The following is an 8,127-nucleotide window of genomic DNA, read 5'->3' as shown; positions in this document are numbered from 1 at the left end:
TTAAGTGGTGACTAGACCTTTGTGTTCTAGATAAGGTCACAAAAACAATTTATCCAAGACATTTGACAAAGAAAGGAAAAAATGCCCACTTTTCCCATCAAACATAATTACCATTCACCACATCTAAATTAAGCACTTGTTACATCTTTGCTGGAGAACCAAAAGCCACTATGAATCGGTTTATTTGTCCATCAACTGAATTCTGGTGCAGGGAAAACAGAGGAAATGGGCTTTAAATTTAACCCTCTTAATGCTCCAACAGAAAACTCACAGATCTGAAACTTAGGCTGTGGCAGACTCTCCTTTTTTTATTTTTTTTTAATGAATGATGGAAAGCCATGAGGTAAGCCTCCTATCTCTCTTGCTGGAACACACGGTCTGGCAGTGGGCTGGAACAATGGCACAAGGGCAGGAGAACAGGCAAACTCAGAGCCGGGCTCTACAAGTTTATTCAATTAGTTATTAAATGTTTGGAACAAGGTTTCATTTGCCAACAGCTGTATACAATCATTTGCGGTTTTGAGGCCAGGGTAATTGGCATGTTATGAGCTTTTGCCTCAGCTTTTGGCATCTGTCTGAAAACCACATGGAAAGAGGGATGGTTCTGCATGGGACTCAACCAGGAACCAGCTCCAGGGAATAGAACTTCAGGAGCCATCAGTGAACAGACCTCACCCAGGTCTCATGGACAAGGGCAGATGCTGCCCACCAGCATTCCTAGCAAGCCCTGGTGGGCGGGAGAAGGAGTCCTTGCTAGGCTGCATTCTACTAGAGCCAAGATTGCTTCACGTGCACAGATTTATGCTTTTAACTAGACAGGACTGTTTTCAGGAAATTGACTGAAGCTGCTTGTTGATTGGAAGCAGTGAGGGAATTTTATTTTCCGTTGTGTGCTTCAGTCCTCAGTGATCCAGCACTCAGCACTAAGTTGTTACAGATCAGAAGCTGCCACCAGCCTTTATCTAGTGGTGACATGACATTCCAGCCTCCCTTTGAGCCGTGCAGGATGCTTTCTCTTCCAGGCCATGTTTCCTTTCAGGGCATGCTGGGAACTGCACACACCCTGCTCCTTGTATCCTCTGTCCCCATTCTGCTCTTTGTTTTTTTCGTCTCACCAATTCATGACCTCTTTGCTATGGGATGCTCTTTGGGGAAATAGTAGCCATTTGCTACAAATTTGTGCAATGCCTGGCACAACAAGCTCTATATGGGTCAAGAGTCTTTGGCACTATTGCAACACAAATGTTGAATGCTAATAGTACTGTGGTGGAGCCATGCTTCATCATGTTATCAATATCACTATATAGGATCACACTAACCCTTTGATTATCACCTATTACTGCTTCCCGTTGAAGGGAAGTCAGCCTTGAATGGTTCCTCTAGCTCACACTGTCTTGACCAACATCATACCCTGTTTTTTTAATTGTTTACACCTCAAAGAGTAATCCTGTATCCTGTAGAGAAGCTCCCAGCTGATGTCTAATGATTAACTACAGAAGAGGAGAGCCGAAACATGCGGTGCTACTCTGTATTAGTGTTCTTTAGCTATAATAATGGCTTGCTTTTTCCTAGCAGTGCTCAGAGCTCTTTACAAAGCAAATGGAACATTGTTATTGCCATTTTAGGGATCATAAAGCTAAATTGCAATGAAGAAACGTGCCTAGACCACAGTCAGACAGCAGATCAGTGGCAGTCACTGGGACTACATACAAACCCACCAAAAGCTGTGTCATATCCACACCCCTAAGTGAGAACTCAATGCAGTTACTTAATAATAACAAAAAGTATAATTTATCCCATATATGTCCGAAAATAAACGCCAGTTGTTCAGGCAGGCACTCACATGCTGTTTGGTTGGAGTGAGCCTGTTCTTAACACATGCTCAGCTGCTTGTTAACAGGAGGGAGAGATGCAAATGAAAGTCTACAGGCTTTACAATAAGCAAACTTTGTTCCTTGATCACAGCGCAGTGTGTCCTGCTCCTGACAGTTGAAGTTTTGTAGTGGGTCACATGGACAACAGATGTTCACCTGCTTAACTACAGTAGCAGTAAAACTCTTAAAACAACTGCTGAACAAAGAGAGACCATCTACTCTAGCTGCTTTGGAATCAGGCAGGAGCCCTTCAGATGTATTTGTCTATGCGTCTCATCTAATTTCCTCTCAGAAAACTCAAGCAGTGGAGCCTCTACTCTTTTCTTGGGCAAATAGTTCCTTTCTGCGGTAAGGCCCCGCTTCTCTGATGTGGCTTTCCTCCTCCACCCAACGTGGCTAATTTAACTTTTCCCTTCCTACCCATGCTGGTTGGTGTGGATGCAATATGCATGCTGAAATGTCATCACTCCCCCTCACAATCGCACTGTTGTGCTTGCTCATCTGGGGTCCATCTGTGGGGTTTTGGTAATGAAGTCCTATTATGCCGGAAAGTAGGAGGACAGAGGGCTGAGAAACACAGGAATCCTGGCTATTGCACTGAGATGAGTGATCACACCGTGTTTATTGAGCTCAGTACTGGGGCTCTGTGTGAAGCTCCATACAGTGTGATATTAAAGAGGTCATCTCACAGGATGGCCTCACACTCTGGTTTAGCAGAAATCCTATGCATCCTTCAGTGCTGTTTGTTTAGCGACTCGAGTAAAACCTAGGTGATTTTGGGGTTTAGCATTCAGAGTGCCTGTGCTGTGTTGAGAATAAACAGGACCAAAGCAAACCTCCATGTTGATCCGTGTGGGTCTTCTGTGCTTAGTGGTCTCTGAGAAACTCAGATAAGGAAGCTCAGCTAATAGGATCAATGATTTTCTCCAGAGCTTTTACACTGCCTATGAGTCTGTTGCTGTTTACAATACCATGGAAGTCATACCTGCAAAAGTATCAATTTTTGTGAATCTGTACGAACAGAGGCTGGCTTTGATGCTCAAATCTAGTGTCAGGCAGCGCGTGGAAATACGTGGGATGTGAGCTGGGATTTAGCGGACACACTTTCTGCTGAAGCATCTGTCTGAAGCCCAGTGAGAGGCTGATTACTGTGAGCCTCGGGGAGATGTGGAGTGATGCTTGCAAAGCTTCCCGCAGGAGGGCTTTGGCAGATGGATGAGGCAGAAAGGGCCACATGAGGTAAAAATACTGCTATCCATAGTGAGATGAAACTCTTGTCTAGAAAAAAGAAAAGTTAAGAAGGAGTTGTTCCTTTGTATATTTCATATGCAGCCTGAGTTTTCTGCTGCTCAAGAGAAAATGCCATGTACATTTCATATCCTCCAAAGGAGGAAATTTGGTTAAAAAATAAAAAGAGCTAGACATATATCTCCTCTGGAAATCAATAGGATTTATACATCTCAATCTCTTTTTCATTTTGAGACTCTCATCCCACACACAGCACTCAGCTATGCTTTTATGACCAGATCCCCTTCCTTGCAAAATCACACCCTTCTTTTGATATTCATCAACAATGGGGATCAAAACTAGCATACAACTCAGTGAAAGCAGGCTTTGTGTTGCCTTTTACATCTTTGTTTAGCCCTCTGGCAGAGCTCTGGCAAAAGCCCAGGCTGCAGCCTTTGCTCAGGGCTGAATGAATAAAGGTCATCATGTGCCAGGATGGAAGTTCATTGTCATACAGTGAGACAGAGATGTCCAGCTAAGCTGGTTTGAAGAAAAGGTACAGTATTCAACTGTGCTCACCTTCAAAGATGATAATTTCACAGGCTTGCTTTCGCTGGAGAAAGCAGTACTGTGACTCATGTCAAATAGTGAGAGCAGGATCTTACCCACCATGCTCCTGTGGAAACGCCTTTTCTTACATGCTGAGGAGGAAGAAGAAGAACACAAGGGGTCACCTCGGCCATTAAGGCTGAGGTCTTGAATAAGCCATCTGATGATTTACTTGAGGATGAGCTGGTTAAGCAGGAAAAGCAGAGGAAAGAAATGGTGAGCAAGTACCTCTGGCTTGGCAAAACAATCAAAGAGTTGATAATTCAATAGACTCTTTGTGAATTCCTTTGCTTCAGTTTTACTCATGTGCCATTACTATTCCCCTATCAGTAAGCAACCCCTGGAAAAGCACGATCAAAATCAAAACTAAACCCCACTAGATAAGCATAGAGGAATTGCTAGAAATAGGATCCCAGCAACCATGACATGTATAGTCTCATCTACTTCCTTATAAAACCAATGAGATCTGCTCTTTCTCTGTCCTGCATTGAAGACTTTGTGAAATTGAGGATGTTCTTCATGCCTGCATTTGGACTGCATAGCCCCTTTTCTTCATCCCTCCTAATCCTCCTTGCTTTTTCTTGTATTAGTTTGCACTCCTCTAACTGCTTGTAGACCAGAATTCTGGCAGCAAGCATATGAAATCTCAAATCAATTGAGTATGAGCTTCAAGGGTGAAAATACAGGGGTTTCCTTGTAGACATCAGGTTCACTGAGTTAACAGGCTGAGTTATGGAGATTTTCAGTTTTTAGGCTGTAATATTAAGTTGATAAATTATGCTGAATTACATGACAGCGTCAGAACTGTTGTTAAAACCTAGCACACAGGAGTTGTCAAATTATTCACAGATTAAAAGATTGGGTTACCAGGATTTGAACTAAAGGAGGTCCTTCTTTTTCACAACATTTAGTTTAAACCGTGGAACTCACTGTCAGAGGAAGCTGCAAAGGCAAAGGTTTAAGCAGGCTCAGCAAAAAAGATCAGCTGAACTGGAGAAAGAATGGCCTGTGAGCAGTGGTTAAAGAGAACAGTAGAGATGGTCAGAAGGAAGAGTGAACACACAGAGGGCCCTGGGCAGGCTTGAAGTTTGGGCCAGCTAGGGAAGCATGAAGAACTGGACTCTGCTTTGACGGAAATATGAGTGGATTTGACAGGGTCCTGGATAGCTCAACCTAGGGCCTGCTTTACGTAGGTCAGATGGCCCCCAAGAGCAGGGACCCAACCCAGGCTTTCTGAGATTCTATGGATTCAAGCTTGAAACCAGAAAGTCAGTCTGAGGGGAGGATCCTTCTCCTTAGTCTTGTTTCTTTTCTTTTCCTAGGTACCTGCTACTTCCCATCAGTAGAAATGGCATGCTGAACTGGGTGAATCCAACCTGAAATTGCATCAGTTTTTGTGTTCTTAAGATTCCTTTGCCATAAAATCCTATTTTCCTTTCCAAGGAGGATGCTGTAAATTCAAACTTCACATAAGAAGAGGTAGGGCAGCCTTTTAACACAGCCGTTGGGATAAGCTATATTCTTCAGATGAGTTGTTAGCTCTTGCACAGGAAAAAAAAGGAAGCAACAGAAAGCAGCTGGGAATAAGAAGGAAGCAAGGGATGTATGTCCTGAACATCACTGCTTCCATCAATAAAGCTGTCTCTTGTTCATGTGCATGCCTGTATACTACGCACTGCTGAGCTGGAGCTGAGTGCTTAGCAGATAGTGTTACTTGCAAACCCTCTGCCCCCAAAGGACCGTCTCTAATCAATCTAAAATGATTGCGGATTCACTCAAGTGCCTCATGACTTACATTCACCTGAGACGGCAGCTCTCTAATGGTAATAACAGCATGTGAGCAGGGAAAGAAGGCAGCCAAGTGGAAGGATGACTTGTGCGAGTGGATCTGTATGGAAGGACCTTTTTACAGAGTGACCCTCAGGTCGCAGTAAGACGGGCCCTCAGCCGCAGATCCCTTGCTCTGTTGATGCCAAGGTATCCACACTGTGAGCTGGAGGTGCAGCTTTCCCTTACATTGCCTTTGTTAATAATATAGCTGCTGCAGTAGGTAGCATCCCAGGCTCTCAGTCCTCTTCGTGTCGAGGCCTTTGTCCTGATGGGGGCACTGATCTGGAACAGTGATGTGCTGAGTTTTTTTCTGGGCCAAACAAAAGCCTGTTCTGTGGCGTTCTTCAGGGAATGCCACTGTGACCCACAGGCTTTCATCACAGGACCTACCTGTTCCGTCAGCTCTGCCTGCAAAGCCTGCATAACTCTTTGTGTTTGTTCTCAAAACAAACATTCAAATACAGTCTTGTATTTTCTTTTCCACAAGAAAACCAGAGCAGAAAAAACCTGTGTGGACAAGTCAGTGGGAGCACCCTTAGCTGAAGGAAGCCAACAAAAACAGGCATACCACTTTCAGAGTTCCTCACAGCTCTGCAGCAAACAACATGGAGCAAGACAGCAAATCCAATGTGGAAAGAGCAGCCAGTGGTGTTTGCACTGCCAGGTCCTGCAGACACTGATCACAGTGAAGTTGGGGATCCAGCTGTGAGCTTTTCTCTGGCCTATCATGGCCTCATTTCACTAAACTTAGCACGATTGTTCTACAAAGTGCAGAAGTCAGTGTTGTGCACAGGCGGCTCCTTTATGAAGCAAGGGGTGGAAGGATGCCTGGGTTTCTAGCCTGGATTTCTGACAGTCTTCTTTGCCTCTCTTGAGTTGTGGGGGACTGCCGGGGTGAAGGGATAGTCCCAAACAAGTGGGGAAAAACTCCCTGCCACAAGAGTTGGGGTAGTCAAACAGGGTCTCCACAGAGGCTTTGTGAGTCCCTGCTCTGAGCAAGACAGCCTGAACTGAGCAAGGACATAGGTCCTAGTCCTGGGTGCACAACCCCTAGCGGATATACTCTGTAGTCTGCCTCATGCAGCCTATGCCTTTTGTTCTCTGTCTGTGTTCTCAGTTTGTCCTCCAACCTCTTTGAACTGTCTTTTTAAATGTCTAAACAGTGCTCAGAGTGAGACTTTCACAGAATTAACACCCAAACTATAATTATACTCAGACACAATATTAAAGTTGAAAAGCCAAGTACTCAAAAGTTAGCAAACAATAGAGTTTATATTGCCTCTGTACGTTAATACAGAAAGAGCAAAACCTTCCCTCAGCAGCTGCTGTGTTTTCTGTGCAGCCTGTTTGTTGCAAGTGGGAGAACCCAGGGGTACATTTTTTGGGTGTCGTCAGTAACTCTCTGCTGCTCCCACAGGGAGTCAAACACAGAGCGGCACTGCAGGCTCCCATGGCAGAGTGGTCATGCAAGGCTGGTCGAATGTATTGGAGATATCAGCCTGTGTCCCTTCCATGTGCCCTGAAATGGTGGGAGCACAGTGCTGGATGGCCAACAGGGTGGAGGACCTGGTGGATGGAAAATACCTCAGCAGGAGCTAATGATTATTTCTAGCCCAGATCACTTCTGTGCCAAGCCTGGAGGTGTGGTACAAGGGTGAGGATGAGAGTGAAGACTAAGAAAGAAGGGCTTATGTTGGCTTTGTTCCAAATAAAACAGTCTTCCAACTTATGCAAACAGTAGTGCTTGCATGACACTCAGCATTTGCAATTCCTTTGCCAGTGTTTTTTTTTCCCAGGTTACTTAACATGTTGGATGTTCACAAGGATGGAAGCAGGAGGAGATCTAGCAAAGAGAAGAGAGCTTGTGGTTCTGAGTGACTGAGTGCTGCCTTGGGTAATGGAGTTCTTCCTGCTCAGCACCTCAAGGTTGTTAAACACATGATGCCACCAATATGTTTTGCAGGTAGTTGCTTCTTTGCTTCCTCATTTTTTGAGTGTTTTAAGTCCTTGCTCCAAACCAGAAGAGCACTTGGACTTGTTGAAGTATATGCCGTCAGCTTTTGTCAACGGAGCCATTAGTCTCCAGCATTCTCAGATATGGTTAGCCTATTTCACCAAAAATTCAGTCTGGGGCAACCCCCAGGAATGTAAACTTTCAACCCAAAAGGTGAAGTATTGGAAAAACTGATAAATACCTCAAATCAGGCTCCTGGAATGGGAAGCATTTGGCAAGCTTGTAAGAGGCAAAACCAATCCACAACACTCAAGAACAGAGCTTGTCTCTATAAATAATAAAAAGGAGCAGCTGCTATCTAAAAAAGTCAGAGCATTATGCAAAAATGTACTCCAGGGTATTTGTATACACTTGCAGGAATTGGCATACAGCTGGAATGGGTGTATAAAATTCCTGTCTGAGGCTAGTTAGACCTTACCTGTGCTTTAACGTGAGTGTGGCTGGGCTTCCACGGACAGTGTGGAAGGCTGTATTGCTCCAGCACTCCTCTTTCCAGGTAAAGGGTTGCAGACGTGCACTACCTGAGGCCCATTATTCCACTTGCAGAAGCGATTCAGGCATCTATGTTCCCAT

At 44.6% G+C, this 8,127-nt stretch overlaps 1 long non-coding RNA gene across 2 annotated transcripts; it reads right to left on the bottom strand.

The window, feature by feature from the left end:
• Positions 1 to 354: 354 nt before the first annotated feature.
• LOC113967610 lies at positions 355 to 6,096 on the bottom strand. Of its 2 annotated transcripts, none has more exons than XR_003534235.1 (3): positions 5,727 to 6,096; positions 3,681 to 3,802; positions 355 to 439 (listed from the first exon to the last, which is right to left on the bottom strand). It is a non-coding gene; the product is annotated as an uncharacterized LOC113967610 (long non-coding RNA). The 2 variants fall into 2 exon arrangements; XR_003534233.1 differs by lacking the exon at positions 355 to 439 and adding an exon at positions 2,662 to 2,859.
• Positions 6,097 to 8,127: the final 2,031 nt, after the last annotated feature.

The sequence above is a fragment of the Neopelma chrysocephalum genome, unplaced genomic scaffold (genome assembly GCF_003984885.1).
Source record: "Neopelma chrysocephalum unplaced genomic scaffold, ASM398488v2 Primary Assembly neopelma1_23, whole genome shotgun sequence".
NCBI classification, from domain to species: domain Eukaryota; kingdom Metazoa; phylum Chordata; class Aves; order Passeriformes; family Pipridae; genus Neopelma; species Neopelma chrysocephalum.
This window is presented reverse-complemented; position numbering and strand designations above follow the sequence as displayed.